This window comes from Heterodontus francisci, unplaced genomic scaffold (genome assembly GCF_036365525.1).
Source record: "Heterodontus francisci isolate sHetFra1 unplaced genomic scaffold, sHetFra1.hap1 HAP1_SCAFFOLD_97, whole genome shotgun sequence".
Classification (NCBI taxonomy): Eukaryota; Metazoa; Chordata; class Chondrichthyes; order Heterodontiformes; family Heterodontidae; genus Heterodontus; species Heterodontus francisci.
The window spans coordinates 3,050,227-3,068,863 of NW_027140606.1; the positions used below are offsets into that span (position 1 = coordinate 3,050,227).

Consider the following 18,637-nt stretch of genomic DNA (forward strand, 5'->3'; position numbering starts at 1 on the left):
CCCAGGACATGGATCCAGTGCAGGAAGTGGGTCAATGACCTGATCCAGGTTGCTCATGCGACAACTCAAAACACTTTGGACCCTTTGGACATTGCATGTGGCAGAGTGAGAGGGAATGTTTAGTGGAAAGGGAGTGACCACCCAGTCATGTGTATTGGGGAAGGGCAGCAGGAGAGGCACACGTCAGTCATTATATAACCTCACACAGTCCCTCGAGAGGGGCCGCATGCAGGAGGCATATGTGTGTCCACATCATGGACTGCTGGACTATCACCATCAGAGATGTTGGGCTTGTCCCCGCTGGGAGACTAACTTTGTTCATCATTGTGTCTGCAGGAGAAGACATCCCACAATTGGAAAGAGCGTGTCAAGACTGGCGGTGGAGTGCCTTATCTCCGTGTCCTCATCCCGATGGAGGAGGAGGCCATGGAACAGGCAGGGCAGCAAAGCAGCAGCTCCATAGCTGATGGAGAGACAGGGGCATCTACCCAAGAGAGTGAGTGAACATCTCCTGGGGCACAAGGGAGCATCCGCTGCAAAGGAGCCACACTGCTCATCTGTTCACCACTGCATCAATGGAGCTGCACAGTAGGGGTGGTTGGAATGTCACGATGGGCAGACCGTAACCCTTCAATGTCCCTGTTTTCTCATGAAGGCCCGGATGAACGACAAAAGCAGTGCGCTGGAGAGACTGGGAGACAGCCGGACACGTCTGAGGAGGAGGAGGGAGCCTCAGATGGTGCACCATCACATAATTCCCCTGCACCCTCCACCAGAACAGAAACGCTCACGCAAACTGATGAGCACATCACAGACAGGCCCGGGCAGCTGACGGAGGCTGTGACAGCCGAGGCCACTGACAGTTGGGGGTCTGTGGGAGGCCAGGCCCACACTGAGCCTCAGGCTAATGACATGCTTCTGGTGTCACCAGCAACACGGGAAATACCGCAGCTGCAGCGAGAGGTCAGGTAACATCTGGCAGAGTTGCCAGAGGCTATGTGTACCCAAACAAGGATGGTGGAGGAGTCCATCCAGGCCTTGGGTGCTGCACTGTCTCTGATGGGGGTGTGTCTGGCTTCCTCCATTGAGAGATTGGTGACTCTCATGGAGAGCCAGATCTAGCCGATCAATCAGTGGCTGCCAGAGATGTTCGCAGACCTGCACTCCATCACTTTGTCCATGAGCTCCATCCAGCGGTGACAAGGTGAGAGGGGGGACGAGGCACCTGAACTCTCCACTTGGTCCACGTCCCTCTCAGGTCAGCAGGGAGGTACAAGTGTGTCTTATAAGGGGGAGGAGCAGCTGGCTGCTACATCTGGGGTCTCCTCTCAGGGTGCTCCTGGTGTGGACAGTAGCTCGAAAGTCCCTCTGCCAGTCACACCAGTGATGCCAGTGCCTCCATCATCCTCGATGACAGAGGGGGGTCCCTGTACCTGTGCAGGAGGCCCTTAGTGTGCCGGGGCCCTCCAGGCCTCAGGCAGCCAGAGGACGGCCACCAATGTCATCCCAAGCCATGGGGCAGCAAGGTCAGCAGCCTGTCTCCACCTCAGCTGCCAGAGCAGGGGGAGCACCACGTAGGAGCACCCGGAAAAGATTTAAGAAGAGCACCTAGATTCACTGAGGGGTTCACGGGTGAATGTACATTCCAGATGGATAGGGTTGTGTTTGGTGTCACACAGAATAAAGAAATGATGTTCTCTCACTCTGTCTCCTTCTAATTGTTGATGCCCTTTGGGACTTCATTTAAACCCTTCCTCCCAAGGGGCTGGAAGTGAGGGACCAAGCCCTGCGTTCACAAAGCTTCGGCCTTGCCACTGTGCGATGTGTACCTGGGCGCTGTAGTGCAGAAGGAAGGAGGTGACAACAGGGATGATCAAAGCTAAGACTTTATTGACTTGGTTCCAGAAGGTGGCAAGGCTCAAAGGAACCGTGAATGTATAAGGGTGTCTCATGTCTCCCTTGTGTGTATCTCATGGTGGCTTTCCTGCTCTGCCTGAGGTCCTTCATCTGGCACTGCCTGAGCAGCGTCCTCCTCCACATCCTCATCATCAGAGGAGACATCACACTCCATGATCTCCTCACGAGTCAACACCTCACCCCTCTGTAATGCCAGATTGTGCTGTGCACAGCAAACCACCGCAATTTACGAGACCCTCGCCGGGACAAACTGAAGGACTCCAGTGGAACAATCCAGGCGCTTCAATCTCATCTTCAGGAGACCAATGGCCTCCTTGATGGTCACTCGGGTTGACCCGCAGCAGGTTTTGTACCTCTCCTCTGAATCGTTGTGTGGGTTCCTCACAGACGTCAGTACTCATGTTCTCACTGGGTTGCCCTTGTCTCCAAGGATCCATCTCAGAAAGCGCATGGGGCCACGGAAAAGTTCTGACACCTGCGACTGCCTTGGTATGCAGGCGTTGTGGCTGCTTCCCGGGATTTGTGCACACACCTATAGGATCCATTTGTGATGGTCACAGACCAGTTACACACTGAGCAAATGGAAGCCCTTCCTGTTGAAGGGTGCTGGCTGGTCTGCAGGAGCCTTGATGGTCACATGGGTGCAGTCAATGACACCCTACACCTGGGGAAATCCAGCGATGGCCCTGAATCCTATAGCCCTCTTAGCGTGACTGTTTGGATCGATGTGCACAAAGTCACCGGCCCTCCTGAACAGGACATTGGTGACCTCCTTGATGCACTGATTCACCACAGACTGTGAGATTCCACACATATCTCCAGTGGATCCCCGCAATGATCTGGTCATCCAGAAGTTCAGTGGCACAGTGACCTTCAGTGACACCGGCATCAGGTGCCCACCAAGTCCCATGGGGCACAGCTGCATCATGGCAGAGAGATCAGTGACAACCTCCGTGGAGAGGTGCAGTCTGTGGAGACACTGTCACTCGGAGATCTGTAGGTAGTTGAACCTTGGCTGACGTGTTCCTCTGCCTCCTTCTCCAGCCTCCTGTTCGAGGCTGGCCTTCCTGTGGGCCCCCAAGCTGCTGTGGTGCCCCTGCTGGTGCCTGCGCCTCCCTCCCGTCCTCTCTACTCCTCCTCCTCCTCAATGTGAGCCTTGAATGAGGCCCATGACAGGTTGCCCCTCCCTGAGTGCAAGGCCTTCACAGTAAACAACACCCAGCCACATTTACCTCACTTGTCACCCTCAATGAGGTGGCACTGCCCCAATGGTACCCTGGTGTAGCTCCCCCTGCAGAGCTGGCACATTGGCCCCCACTCCTGACAGTGATTCCGGATGCCCTTTCCCCCTCCACCCTTGCTGCCAAGTTATGCTACCTCACATGACAGCTTCCCAGTGAAGCCAACACTCAGCTCCTACCTCCCAGTCACCTCCTTTAACCAGGCGAGGCTCTGAAGCCCCGTGGTTCCCGTGTGCTATTAGTTCAATTGGATCCAGTGAATAAAATTGCTGACAATTGGACTCATAAATACTTGAAATGCCTTCTTGCCGTGTGGATGTGCGAAGTCTGCCCTCCATGTCAGCCGCCGACAGAAAAATCCATTCCAATGTATTCCATTCCAATTGGCCGTTCTCAATAAAGTGTCAGGAATGAAGGTCAGAGGAACAGACCAGGCTGGAAACACAGAAAGAGCGAGGAGAAGCTGGTGTGAAAAACAGAGATTAAACAACAGGCTTGTTCAGTTGGTTTGGGTCTGGTGTTTAGAATACCCGGAATCTGGGTTCACTTCCCTTCCAACTCAGCGAATTGTATCAACATTATGTTCATAAAACCATAGACTGATATCCAAAGAAGGAGACCATTTGGTCCATTGTGTCAGTGCTGTCTCTTTGGTTGTGCTATCCAATTAGTCCTGCTGCTTAGCTTTTTCCTGTAATCCGTACATTTTTCCTTCCAGTATTTATCCCAATTGCTTTTCAAAGTTACTACTGAATCTGCTTTCAAGTCCTGATCAGACAGTGCATTCCAGATCACAACACATCACTGTATAAAAAATCATTCCTCATTTCGCCTCTGGTTCTTTTCTCAATCACCTGATAAATACATCCTCTGGTTACTGGCCCTTTTGCCACTGGAAAGAATTTCTCCTTATTTAACTTATTGAAAAAATTATTGATGATGTCACATACTAGACTGCCAGTAAAACTGAAGCCCATGGAATAAAAGGGACAATGACAGCATGCATATGAAATTAGCAGACTGATGGGAACATAGAAGCAGGAGTAGGCCATTCAGCCTATTGAGACCACCCCGCCATTCAATATGATGATGATTGATCATCCACTTCAATGCCTTTTTCCCACACTATCTCCATATCCCCTATGTCATTTGTATTTAGAAATCTGTCAATCTCTGCTTTAAACATACTCAATGACTGAGCTTCCACAGCTCTCTGGGGTAGAGAATTCCAAAGATTCACAACCCTCTGAGTAAAGAAATTTCTCCTGGTCTCTGTCCTAAGTGGCTTTCCCCTTCTGTTGAAATTGTGTCACCTGGTTCTAGACTCCTCAACCGGAGGAAAAACTTCATCTACCCTGTCTATCCCTTTAAATATTTTGTAAGTTTCAATGAGATCACCTCTCATTCTTTGAAATTCTAGAGAATACAGGCCCAGTTTCCCCAGTCTCTCTTCATAGGACAGTCCTGCCATCCCGGGAACAAGTCTGGTGAACCTTCATTGCACTCCCTCTATGGCAATGATATCCTTCCTAAGGTAAGGGGACCAAAATTGCACACAGTATTCCACACTGCAGACCAACCAAGGTTATATACAATTGAAGCAAGACTTCACTACTCCTGTACTCAAATCCTCTTGTGATAGAGGCTAACATATCATTAGCCTTCCTAATTGCTTGCTGCACCTGCATGTTAGCTTTCAGTCACTTATTGACAAGGACACCCAAGCCCCTTTGTACATCTACACTTTCTAATCTCTTACCATTTAAGAAATAATCTGCACATCTGTTCCTCCTACCAAAGTGGATAACCTTACATTTTTACACATTATATTCCATGTGCCACTTTCTTGTCCACTCACAAAGTCTGTCCAAATCCGCTTGAAGCCGCTTTGCATCTTCCTCACAACACACATTCCCACCTAGTTTTGTGTCATCTGCGAACTTGGAAATACTACATTTGGTCCCCACATCCGAATCATTGATGTATATTGTGAACAGCTGGGTCACAGTGTAGTGGTGAACAGTTGTATTTCTGTCTGGAGGAAGGTTTACAGTGGGTTTCCCATGGTTCCTCATAACTTCAGACTGGAAAAGCTGGGGTTGTTCTCCTTGGAGCAGAGCAAGTTCAGAACAACTTTGACAGAGTTAGAATCAAGGAATCAAATGGTTACAGGACAGAAGGAGACCATTCAGTCCATCATGTCCATGACAGCTCTTTGCAAGAGCAAATCAGCTAATTCCACTCCTCTGCCCTTTCATTGTAACCCTGCAAATTTTCTCTATTCAGGTGTTTATCCAATTCCCTTTTGAAAACCACGATTGAATCTGCCTCCAGCACTCTCAGGCAGTGTAATCCAGATCCGAACCACTCACTCTGTCCCACACCCCTGGTACCATTGCAGAAAATCTCTTCTGTTCATTTCATCCCTCATAAATAATTGAAATGAAATGTTTATTAGGAAATGCACAATATAAAAAAGAGAGAGAAATAAATGCTGAGAAAAATAGAAGTCAATGTTTGGAAGGTAAAAAGAGCAAAAGATGTAACTTTTATTCTGGTTGAGTGAGAGGAATATATCACACTTTGGGGCTTTTTAAGAGGATTTACTGATAAACCTGCGATTTGAGAGGAAGCTGGTTCATGGTTTACAGAACAAATTCAGTCCCTGGGGTGGAGGCAACAGCTGCACCGTCCAATAACAGACAGGACGGGGACACTGTCTCAGGCCTGGTGAGCTCAGTCGATGAAAGCATGAAACTCTGAATCTCAAGTTTTTGAGTTTGAGCCCCACGATGGGTGTTTTTTATTTCCTTTTTAGGCTGATTTTACAGGCATTCTCCAGCTCTGAATTCCTCGGCAGAGAGTTCAAGGAGTGTTTGAAATGAAATTCAACAGCAGTGTGAGAAAGTCTCTCCTTGATTCAGGACTCTTACCTCTCTGCAGCAACTCGCTGCTGAAGATTGAACTTTATCTCATTTCATTTTCAGCTCATGGTCAGTGTGAATCAGTGAGACTTCTGGCTGTCTCCCACTTCACAATCCATCAGTGCTGAGAAATCAATGGGGAATATTACTCACATGTTGCAATGTTTCATAAATACTTGAATGTATTTCACACTGTGTCTAACAGTGTGAATCTCCCCTGGTATATCAGCTCACCAATACTTCAACAGAACATTCACATAATGTGAGCTCTGAGATCTGTTCAGATCCCATTCCCAAGACCTGGAAAGTGGGATTGGGCTGGATCGCTCTTTTTCAGCTGGCTCAGACACGATTGCTAAATGGTCTCATTCTGTGCCATAAATTTTCTCCATTTTCTATGTTCTATGAAGTGAGGTGTGATTGGGAGGGACAATTCCACCAGGGTTATATTTTCTACCAAAACAATGACACAAGGGATACTTCACGTTTTCATTCATTCATTCATGCGATGTGGGCATCGCTGGCTAGGCCAGCATTTATTGCCCATGAGAAAGTGGTGGTGAGCTGCCTTCTTGAACCATTACAGTCCATGTGGAGTAGGTACACCCACAGTGCTGTGAGAAAGGGAGTTCCAGGATTTTGACCCAGCGACAGTGAAGGAACGGCGATATAGTTCCAAGTCAGGATGGTGTGTGGCTTGGAGGGGAACTTGCATGTGGTGGTATCCCCTGCATTTGCTGCCCTTACCCTTCTAGGTGGTAAAGGTCACTGGTTTGGAAGGTGCTGTCTAAGGAGTCGTGGTGCATTGCTGCAGTGCATCTTGTAGACGGTGCACACTCTGCAACTGTGCGTCGATGGTGGAGGGAGTGAATGTTTGCAGATGGGGTGCCAATCATGCGGGCTGCTTTGGCCTGGCGATGTTGAGATTCTTGAGTTGGAGTTGCAACCATCCAGGCAAGTGGAAAGTATTCCATCACACTCTTGACTTGTGCCTTGTGGATGGTGGACAGGCTTTGGGGAGTCAAGAGTCATGGATGAGTGAGAGGAATATATCACACTTTGGGGCTTTTGTAAGAGGATTTATTGATAAACCTGGGATTTGAGAGGAAGCTGCTTCATGGTTTACAGAACAAATTCAGCCCCTGGGGTGGAGCCAACAGCTGCACTGTAATTACTCACCTCAGGATTCCAAGCCTCTGACCTGCTCTTGTAGCTACGTTATTTGTATGGCTCCCCATGGTAACCCCTATAATGTTGATAGTGCTGGATTCAGTGATTGTAATGCTATTGAATGTCAAGGGGAGATAGTTAGATTCTCTCTTGTTGGAGATATTCATTGCCTGGCACTTGTGTGGTGCGAATGTTACTTGCCACTTATCATCCCAAGTCTGTGTGACTGAAATAGCTCAGTTGGGAGAGTGTTAGACTGAAGATCCCTGGTTCAATCTGGGGTTTTGGCAGTTCTCCTTTATTCTGCATCGCCATTTGGTTTTGACTCTTGAGCTGCACAATTTACACTGAAATTATTTACCCAACTCTGAAGGTTGGATTGGAATAGAGAGATATCAAGGATGGGAAATATTTACATTGTCTGCTGTAGCTTATTCTCTATCTCCCTGTGTCCTTTTCCCCAGTTTTTGACTCTCTCGGGGCAGGGTGAAAATTTGATTTGCTGCATATGTTGCAAACTGAAGCCTTTTCCACATCTCTGGGTGGTCAGACTCACTCTGTCTGTTTTTGCTGCTCGTGACCATTAACGAGAACAGGCCACGAGTTCAACGTTTATCAGCAAACGGAAGATAATTGGAAATAATTCTGTGTTACTCCAGACCAGTGACAAAGATACAATGGATGTTATTCAAAATAAGTTTCCTCTGACATTTTATGTAAACTTGTTTGTGTCTAAAAGTTGGATTTTAAGTCTAACAAAAATGTGTCAAATTATTGACTGACCATGTGACAGCGCACATGGGGATCAAATCCACAGCCTTGTTGTTATCAACACTGCGTCCTAACCAACAGAACTAAGTGGCCTAGAGACAGAGCCAGGTATGGGTTTGAGCCGCACGCTGTGCGGTTTGTGTTTTATTTCTCACACTGGGTGACAGAGCAATTGTACAAACAATGGACACATCACATCCCTGAAACATTGTTCTGATATAAAACAGTGTGAAATAAGAACTGAGCATGGAAATGGAACGGAACCAGAAATCAGGACTTTAATCTATTAAAGTTGATCTTGAAATTCAACCATTCACTGAACATTCCAACAGATTGAACTCTTTTCTGATATAAAATCCAGGAACTTGAGCTGCTGTAAAACGGAACTGAGCCTGATGTGATTTGAACACGCAATTTTCTGATCTAGAGTCAGACGCGCTACCGTTGTGCCACAAGCTCACAAATAAAGCAAAGGGTTCCATTCCTGGCAGATTTACTTCTTGTTTAGATTCAGTGATTGAAATTAATTCAATCCTCATCTGACCTCCACTCTCCAAAGGCCTGCCACCCGACCTGAACCCGACGGGACCCGACGACCTGTGTCGGGTTCGGGTCATGTCGGGTCGCTCTTCCGGGTCTGGCTTTTGGACTTGGGTAGGGTCAGGCCAGGTTCAGGTCAGGCTGGGTCCAGGTTGGACTGAGTCCGGGTGTGACACACACAGTAAGTATTACATTTAACTCTGCTGGGAAGTTGAGTTTAATAAGTGTCAAAAGTTGAAAAGCCAACCAAAGCCGGGAGTCCGGGTCATCAAGGAGGGAAACTCTGAGTCTGCTCAGTGAGCAAGTGAGCATCTCTATGATGTCATTGCGCTCATGCTGCAGCTTCCTGCAGATTCGTAATTGGGAGGTAGATAAAGTGAACATTCCGGTGGTCGGGTAAGGCGCGGGTCGGTTCGGGCGCGGGAATAAATGGAGATACTCGGGCCGGGTCGGGCTTGGGTCCAATGTGGTTCTGTCGGGTTCGGGTGGGTATTTTGTCCTGACCTGAGCCGGCCTTTACCGCTCTGTCAGTTCAGTGCCTTATTTAAACTATTACTTGGAGTTCTGTTTTACAGGGTCTCGGCTGTTTAAGTGTTTCCCAGGCCCACTATTCTGATTAATCAGACATTTTGCTGCTAACTGCTGCTGCTACAATTGAAATGTAAAAAAGAATTTCCAGTGACCTGCAACCAATGGACAAATACATTTCAGAAAGATAAATCTCATTCACCAATCCACAAATGTGTTTTTCTGCTTATATTTATAAACAACTCCTCTCCACTATGAGAACTATACAATCACTACAGTTATTTGAAAGTTAGTATAAGATGTTCCAGTTCATCAATTTTAAAACTGCAGCAGGTATTTTCCAGAAAACTTCTCTGTTGGAACCTCAGTCCCATTTAGATTGAAAGTGGACAATTAATGTATTCACTTGTTCATTGTGGACAGGTGTCTGACTTAGAATAAATCTCATTAACCTTCAATGAGGTGGCAGTATTTCTGTGCTCCCATTTTACACAGTCTGTCCTGTTCATGCACCATGTTCTTATTCTCCACTCCCATTCTCCACAGGATACAGATTGCAAGCATCATCAATCTAGCTGTTGAAAAGCATTGGAAGAATCTGGTCACACAGGTATTGAAACATTCATTATCTTCCATTTTACAATTTGGTTACTTTAAACACAGTACGATGTGCAATCATCTGAAAAGAGATTCTCTTCAAAATCCAATACAAATTGAATTGCAAACCTGACAGACAAACACAGGAGAACAAATGACTAGTGAACACAAACCTCATGGTACTCATTTTCAGATTTATTGCAGTCATCCGACAAAACAAGTGAAAGAATATTACAGTGAAATGATTTGGAAAGTAGGTGTGACTTTTGTTGGTGCCTTTCTTTGCTCTGTTGGTGAAACTTTCTTGCACCTGACTCCTGTTCATGTCTCTGTTTCCTCTATTGAATGAGGAAGGAGGTATTTGATCAGAAATCAACTGGATTGTGTACCTTTGAGAGGGGATTTCTGCACCATCAGGGCTGGAAACAGGAGTGAGTGAAAGACAATGTGTGGAGTTTGATTTTGTACAGAGGGAGAGCAGATCTAACAGGACTGTGAGATATTGGCCTGGATTTTACAGCCCCAATCGCAGTGAACTCTGAGACTTTCACTGCTATTGAGGGTCTGAACAGCACTGCAACTGCTGGTACATGCACACACTAACACCAGCATCTGGAAGTTGTGGTGGTGAGAAATGTGCTTAGAAGGAGCCTCTGATCATAATCGCACCAGCCCACTCTTTAAAGTGACAGGGACCTGCAGTTCAGCAATTTGGGCTCATTGCCCACAATGTACCCTGATTTTTACCTGGGTTGGATTAAAGCCGGTACCAAGAGGCTCAGGGCCGCTCGGGAAGGACTTTTCTGTTGACACAACAGCTCCACTATTCCAGGAACACACCGGCAGCAGCAGGGGTCAACTTTCAGAAAGGAGTTCAGACATTTTAAATGTTGTATTTTATTTCTTAATTGTATGTAAGTTTTTAGCATGGCCTGATCAGAGTTCTTAAATTTACATCTGACTTTTTATTATCAAGATTGAAGTGCTTTTAAAAGATCTCTAAATGTATATGACTTTTTATCAAGATTTACTTGGCTTCTTTGTAAAGACTCGAGTAAGATTGAAGTGACTTTTAAAAACTACATCTTATCCTTTAAAATCCTGCTTGTGGTGGTGTCTGAAGCAAAGGCCAGAAATACAAAATTGTCATTAATAAAAGAAATGAAGAATTCATGAAAAATGTAGTAACGTAGTGAATGGTTAGAATGTGAATAGAATAGAAAGTGAGATTGGATGGACAGAAGCAGTCTGAAAGGATGGCTGAAACAAAAGGTGAGTGCCCTGAAACGTTAACTGTGTTTCTCTCAGCACAGATGCTGCCAGAGCTGCTGAACATTTCCAGCACTTTCTGTTTTTATTTCAGCATTTGCAGGATGTTGCTTTGATCTGAAACAAAATGGATGATTGGCTGGGGGGTTCCAGTGAAATTCCACAGCAGCAAAAGAAACCTGACTGGTCAGTGGCTTGTTGGTCTAGGGGTATGATTCTCGCTTCGAGAATGTGGTTGATTAACATGCGAGAGATCCCGGGTTCAAGTCCTGGACGAGCCCTGGTCTGCTGGCATTTTTAGATTAAGGTTATCTATTGGTTTCAGCCTTGCAGAAGGCGGAATTGACTTCCATACGGAGCTGGCTTGAGGACAAGACAACTGGATTCAAAGAGCTTGTTGACTAAATTGTAATTAACTAAATGAACAGATAGCCAAGTGGGAAAATAAAGTTGTTGCTGTAATTGTGACTTGACTCCAAAAACAACAGGACTGGAATGGAATGGAATTCTTCAGTGTTTCTGATGTTTGGCTTGCATTGACTCATCGATTTTCTTGTTTTTCACTTTGTCGATGCCTTTGAATAATTGTGGATGCTTCTTCAGGGTGTCTTCTTTCACCAGGTAGTTCTGACCTCTGATGATGTTGATTGTAATCAGCTTCAATTCGCTGATAGTTTTGGAAGTGAGCAGATTTCCTTTGCTTGAGTCTACAACATGGAACTCAGTCTGACATGTGGACCCATGGGAGGATTTGAATGCCACCCCTGCGTTGGAGTTGCATCCATCCAATAAGAGACCGAGTAGAAGTGACAGTTCTGTCAGTCGAACATGAGACTTTTAATGGCAGGGTTGTGAGTTTGAGTGCCATTCTGTTTTTCCCTTTTTTAAGGCTTCATGAGCAGAGAGTACAGGGAGTGTTTGAAATGAGCAAGCCTCGCTTTGATTCAGGACTCTTACGTCTCAGCAGCATCTCACTATGAAAGATTGAATTTGATCTCATTTCATTCTCAGCTCGGGGTCTGTGCGGCTCAGTGGCACTTCTGGCTGTCTCCCGCTTCACAATCCATCAGTACTGAGAAAGCAATGGGGAATATTACTCACATGTTGTGTTCTTTAATGTTTTGGAAAACTTGAATGTATGTATTTTCTTCCAAAACAAGGACACCAAGTTTCTGTTCAGGTAGGGCTGAAATAGCTCAGTTGGGAGAGCGTTAGACTGAAGATCTAAAGGTCCTTGGTTCAATCCCGGGTTTCAGCAATTTTGCTTCCTTATGCGTCCCTTGCCTTGGTTCTGATTTTCCGGTTGCACAATTTACTGTGAAATTATTTACCAAGCACCAGTGGATTGAATTTGAGAAACAACACAGAGTCATTTACAGCACAGAAGGTGGTCGTTTGGCCTATCACGTCCATGCTGGCTCTCCCCGGAGCAATCTAGTCAGTTCCACTCACCAGCTCGATCCCTTTCCTCCTGCAAGTTTCTTTCCTTCAAGTATCCATCCAATTTCCTTTTCAAATCATTGATTGTCTCTGCTTCCACCACACTCGTGGGCCAAGACATTACTACCCACAGCATAAAAAATTCCACCTCATCAAGGATGGGAAATACTTATATCTTCTATATTTGCTTATTCTCCATTTCTATGAGAATAGACTGGCAGTCAACAGGAAAGGAAACCCAAAAATCTTCGAGCAGCATGTAAATGATAAGTGGGTAGTAAGAGGTTGAGTCGGGCCTATTAGGGACAAAAAGGTGCAGGGCAATGTTAATCTACTTAATGAGTACTTTGCATCAGTGATCACTAAGGAAGTGGAATTTGACAAAATATCAGTTGAAGTGAAGAAAGTAGAGGCAATGGAGAGAGTACAAATTAGGAGAGGGAGGTACTAAAAAGGCTGGCTGTGCTTAGGGAAGATAAATCACCTGGTCCGGATGGCTCACATCCCAGGTTGCGAAAGGAAATGCGGATGCAGATAACGGAAGGGCTTGCTATAATCTTCCAATCTTCCCTGGATACGGGGGAGGTGCCAGAGGATTAAACAGTGGCAAATGCGACACCCTTATTCAAGAAAGGGTGTAAGGACAGTCCGGGTAACTACAGGCTAGTTAGATTAACAGCAGTGGTGGGTAAGGTTTTAGAAAGAATAATCAGGGTAAAAAATCAACAGTCACTTGGAGAGGTTCGAGTTAATTAAGGAGAGTGAGCATGGATTTATAAATGGGAGTTCATGCTTGACTAATCTAACTGCATGTTTTGATGAACTAACAGAGCAGGTTGATGAAGGGAATGCAGTGGATGTTGTTTATATGGATTTTAAGGAAGCGTTTGACAAGGTACCACATAAAAGGGCGGTTAACAAAATTGAGGTTCGTGGTATAGGAGGGTCAGTGTCCAATTGGATAGAAAATTGGTTTAAGGACAGAAAACAGCGAGTCTTATTAAATGGTTCTTTGTCAGACTGGAGGATAGTCGACAGTGGTGTTCCCCAAGGGTCAGTGCTAGAACCACTGCTTTTTTTGCTCAAGGTAAGTGACTTGGATCTTGGAATACAGAGTAGAATCTCAAAATATGCCGATGACACCAAACCTGGAGGAGCGGCAAACAGTGAAGATGGTATGAACTGCCTGCAACAGGACAGTGATAGGCTAGCAGAATGGGCAGACAGGTGGCAGATGGAATTTAATAGTGACAAGTGTGAGGTGATGTATTTTGGCATAAGGAAAAGGGAGAGGCAATATATACTTAATGGCACAGTTCTAAAGAGTGTTCTGGAATAGAGGGACTTGGGGTTCATGTGCATCAATCTTTGAAGGTGGCAAGACATATTGCGAGAGTGGTTAGCAAAGCATATGGGATCTTGGGCTTGAAAAAAAGAGGCATTGAGTACAAAGCAGGGAAGTTATGCTGAACCATTATAAAGCTCTGGTTAGGCCCCAGTTGGCGTGTTGCTTCCAGTTTTGCTTACCACACTTAAGAAAGAATGTGAGCGTCCTTGAGAGGATGCAGAGGAAATTCACCAGAATGGATCCAGGGATGGAGGATTTTAGTTACAAGGTTAGGTTGGAAAAGCTAGGGTTGTTCTACCTGCATCAAAGGAGAGTGAGGGGAGAATTGATAGATGTGTTTTCGGCTATGACAGTTTAAAATAAATTGGCAAGGAAACATTGTTCCCGTTAACTATTGGTACAAGGACTAGGGGACACAGATTGAAGGTTTTGGACAGGTGATACAGGGGGAATGTGCGCAAGAACATTTTTACACGGATTGGTGATGATCTGTAACTCGCTGCCCACGAGGGCGGTGGAAATGGAGACAATCGAGGAATACAAAAGGAATTTGAATGGGCACTTGAAGGAAATAATTTTACAGGGCTATGGGGATCGAGCAGACAAGTAATAACTCGTCTCCACTCCTAGTATTTCTAAATCCCACACATTCACTATAATGTGAACAATTCTTTCCTGTTGTGTCTCTCTCAGATTTGTAAACTTCACTGTATTGGAGTGAATTGACATCTACTGGCAAGAAACAAGAACTGCCGTGATGAGATCAGCCATGATTGTATTGAACGGCAGAGCAGGCTCGAGTGGCTGACTTGCCGACTCCGGCTCCTCGTTCTTATGTTCATAGGATCATACAGCACAGAAGGAGGCCATTCGGCCCCATTGTGCCTCTGCTGACTCTCTGACAAAAAGATGCAATTAGTCCAACCCCCTGCCTATTTCCCCATAATCCTGGAGAATTTCACTTTGAAATATTTGTCCAATTCCTTTATGAAAGTTATAATTGAATCTGTTTCCACCACCCTGTCAGACAATTCATTCCAAATCCGAATCAGTTACTGGGTAAAAAGATCTCTCCTCACCTCCCCTTGACTTTTTTCGCCAATTATTTTAAATCTGTGTCCTCTGGTTACTGACCCCCAGGACAGTGGAAACAGTTTCTCCCTCTCTACCCTATGAAAATACTTCATGATTCTGAACACCTCTATTAAATCTTCCCTTAACCTTCTCTACTCTGAGGAGAACAATCCCAGCTTCACCAGCCTGTCCAGAGAACTAACACCCCTCATCTCTGGTATCATTCTAGTAAATCTCCTCTGAACTGTCTCAGAAGCTTTGATGTCCTTTCTAAAGCCTGGTGCCCAGAACTGGACACATTACTCGAGCTGAGATCGAGCCAGCGACGCCCACATCCCACGAACGAATAAAAAAACGCTCCCGAACCAGTCCCCAATTCTTAAGCATTTATCGACGCTCCCTGCCCAGTCCCCAAATCTTATTCATTTAGAAACGCTCCCTGCCCAGTCTCCAACTCTTATTCAATTATAGCCACTCCCTGCCCAGTCCCCAATTCTTATCCATTTACAGACGCTTCCTGACCAGTACCCAAATCTTATTCATTTAGAGACGCTCCCTGCCCAGTCCCCCAATTCTTATCCATTTGCAGACGCTCCCTGCTCAGTCCCCAATTCTTATCCATTTACAGACGCTGCCTGACCAGTACCCAAATTTTATTCATTTAGAGACGCTCCCTGCCCAGTCCCCAATTCTTATCCATTTATAGACGCCGTTTCGGGAAGCCTCACCGGGAAAAGCTTCACCACTGCCATCCGCAGGGATACAGATGGGATTGTTCCATCTTATTGTGGCCCTGAGGCCCTGCTCCAGCTGTGTGAGCCCGCAAAGTCTTCTCGCACTTTGTGAATATCCCGCTCCAACTCCGAACCCGCAGCTCTTGCTGCTGACAAAGCTCTCTACCGCGCCTGCGCGCCCCGCTCCTGTCACAGATAGGGCGGATTCTAGGCCGAAGAGCATTATGGGTATCACATCTGTCATTAATGCTCTTCTTTCAGCTGAAAGGTTTTATTACGTACATTTCATGACCTGGAATCGTCGTGACTGTTTTCTTTTGCACCTGTCAGTGCCTGGGAGGAGAGAGTCAGCTTCACTTTGTAGCCATGAGTTTCTGGTGTGAGAAAGTGGTCTTTAACTCAGTATATTTCAGTTTTTGGTCTGTGACTGTGGGTATTATTCAGTACTTGTTTGTTTCTGCTATTGCTCTGTGAGTTTCACCACATATCTTTCAACAACTTGGATGTGAGCATCAGCTTTTGTCTATATCTATCAGTTTCTGAGAAGTGAGAAAGGGTTTGATTCTATCCCTATCAGTTTCTGTTACATGCATGTGTCTTTAATCTGCACCTCCTCTGAGTGTGTCTTCGTCTCTGTACTTGTAGGTGAATATGTGTTTTGCTTTGTATCTCTCAGTCTTTGAAGTGTGAGCCTGGGTTTGTACCTAATTTCCTTTGTACCTTGCAGTTGGGATATGAAAGAAATATTTTTACACGTTATCTGCCAACTGCTGCTACGTGACTGTGGGTTTCACACTGTATCTGTCAATTTCTTGTCTGGTAATGCGAAGTTTACAGTGTACCTGTCAGTTTCTTGTATGTGAGAGTTGATTTCACTCTGAAAAGAATCATAGATCATAGAATAGTTACAGAGCAAAAGGAAGCCATTCAGCTCATTGTGCTTGTGCTGCTTCTATGCACGAGCAACTCAGCTCATGCCACAGACTCATGTATTCCATGAAAACATGCAATTTTTCCACTTCAGATAATTATCTTATACCATTTTGAAAGCCATGGTTGAATCAGCCTCCATCACACTCTCAAGCAGTGCATATCAGATCTTAACCACTCGCTGTGCAAAAGAAGTTTTTCCTCATGTTGCCTTTGGTTCTTTTGCCATTCACCTTAAATCGGTGTCCTCAGGTTACAGAGCCGTGAATAATATTCCCCATTGCTTTCTCAGCACTGATGGATTGTGAAGCAGGAGACAGCCAGAAGCCCCACTGAGCCGCACTGACCCCGAGCTGGGAATGAAATGAGATGAAGTTCAATCTTTCACAGCGAGATGCTGCAGAGAGATGAGTCCCGAATCAAAGTGAGACTTTCTCATACTTTTGCTGAATTTCATTTCAAACACTCCTTGTACTCTCTGCTAATGAAGCCTTAAAAAAGGGAAAAACAAAATGGCACTCAAACTCACCACCCTGAAATTAAAAGTTTAAAGTTTGACTGACTGAACTGTCACTTCTACTCGGTCTCTTCTTGGATGGATGCAACTGTATTCTCCAACGCAGGGGTGGCATTCAAATCCTCCCATGGGTCCACATGTCAGACTGAGTTCCATGTTGTAGACTCAAGCAAAGGAAATCTGTTCAGTTCCAAAACTATCAGTGAGTTGAAGCTCATTACGATCATCATCATCAGAGGTCAGAACTACCTGGTGAAAGAAGACAATCTGAAGAAGGATCCACAATTATTCAAAGGCATCGACAAAGTGAAAAACAAGAAAATCGATGAGTCAATGCAAGCCAAACAACAGAAACACTGAAGAATTCCATTCCATTCCAGTCCAGAACCCAGTCCTGTTGTTTTTGCAGTCAGGTCACAATTACTGAAACAACTTTATATTCCCACTTGGCTATCTGGACATTTAGTTAATCAAGCTCTTTGAATCCAGCTCTCTGGTCCTCAAGCAGGCTCCATATGGAAATCAATTCCGCCTTCTGCAAGGCTGAAACCAATCAATGACCTTAAACTAAAAATGCCAAAGAAGAAGGACTTGTCCAGGATTTGAACCGAGGATCTCTCACACATTAATTAATCACTCACCCTAAGCAAGGATCATACCCCTAGATCAACATGCCACTGATATCAGAGCTTCCTTTTAGCTCCTGTGGAATTTCACTGGCAGCCAAAGCCGACCATCCATTTTTTTTCAGAGCAAAGCAACATCTTGCAAATTCTGAAATAAAAACAGAAAGTGTTGGAAATGTTCGGAAACTCTGGCAGCATCTGTGGAGAGAGAAACAGAGTTCACCTTTCAGGGCGTTTACCTTTTGTTTGAGCCATCCTTTCACACTGCTTCTGTCCACCCAATCTCACTTTCTATTTTATCTCGATTCCACCCACTCACGACCTAAATACATTTATCATGAATTCCTCATATCTTTTAATAATGACAATTTTATATTTCTGGCCTTTGCTTTGGACTCCACCACAAGTGGAATCATGTCTCCACCAACCCAATCAAACCCATTCACTATTTCCTCACATTGCAATGTTTCTTTCACCCTGACAGACGATGGAATTTCTGCTGCTTGATTGCAGTTCTTGCTTCCTGCCAGTAGATGTCACCTCATTCCAGTACAGTGAAGGTGACAAATCTGAGAGCACACAACAAGAAGTAATTGTTCACGTTGTTCATTGTTCAGTGAACAGGTCCCTCTATTCCTGCACACTCTTTAGAACTGTGCCATTAAGTATATATTGCCTCTCCCTATTCCTTCTGCTAAAATGCATCACCTCACACTAGTCACTATTAAAATCCATCTGCACCTGTCTGCCCATTCTGCTAGCCTATCACTGTCTTGTTGCAGGTGGTTCATTTCATGCTCACTGTTTGCCACTTCTCCAAGTTTGGTGTTATCGGCATATTTTGAGATTCTACTCTATATTCCAAGATCCAAGTCATTTATCTGTCGCAAGTAAAAAGCAGTGGTTCCAGCAGTGACCCTTGGGGAACAGCACTGTCGACAACCTTCCAGTCTGAGAATGAATCATTTATTACGACTTGCTGCTTTCTGTCCTTAAGCCAATTTTCTATCC

The 18,637-nt window shown here is 45.2% G+C and overlaps 1 non-coding gene across 1 annotated transcript; it reads left to right on the forward strand.

Moving 5' to 3' along the window:
• The first annotated feature begins 12,142 nt into the window (after positions 1–12,142).
• On the forward strand, positions 12,143–12,215 carry trnaf-gaa (transfer RNA phenylalanine (anticodon GAA)). The gene has a single exon. It is a non-coding gene; the product is annotated as a tRNA-Phe (tRNA).
• Positions 12,216–18,637: the final 6,422 nt, after the last annotated feature.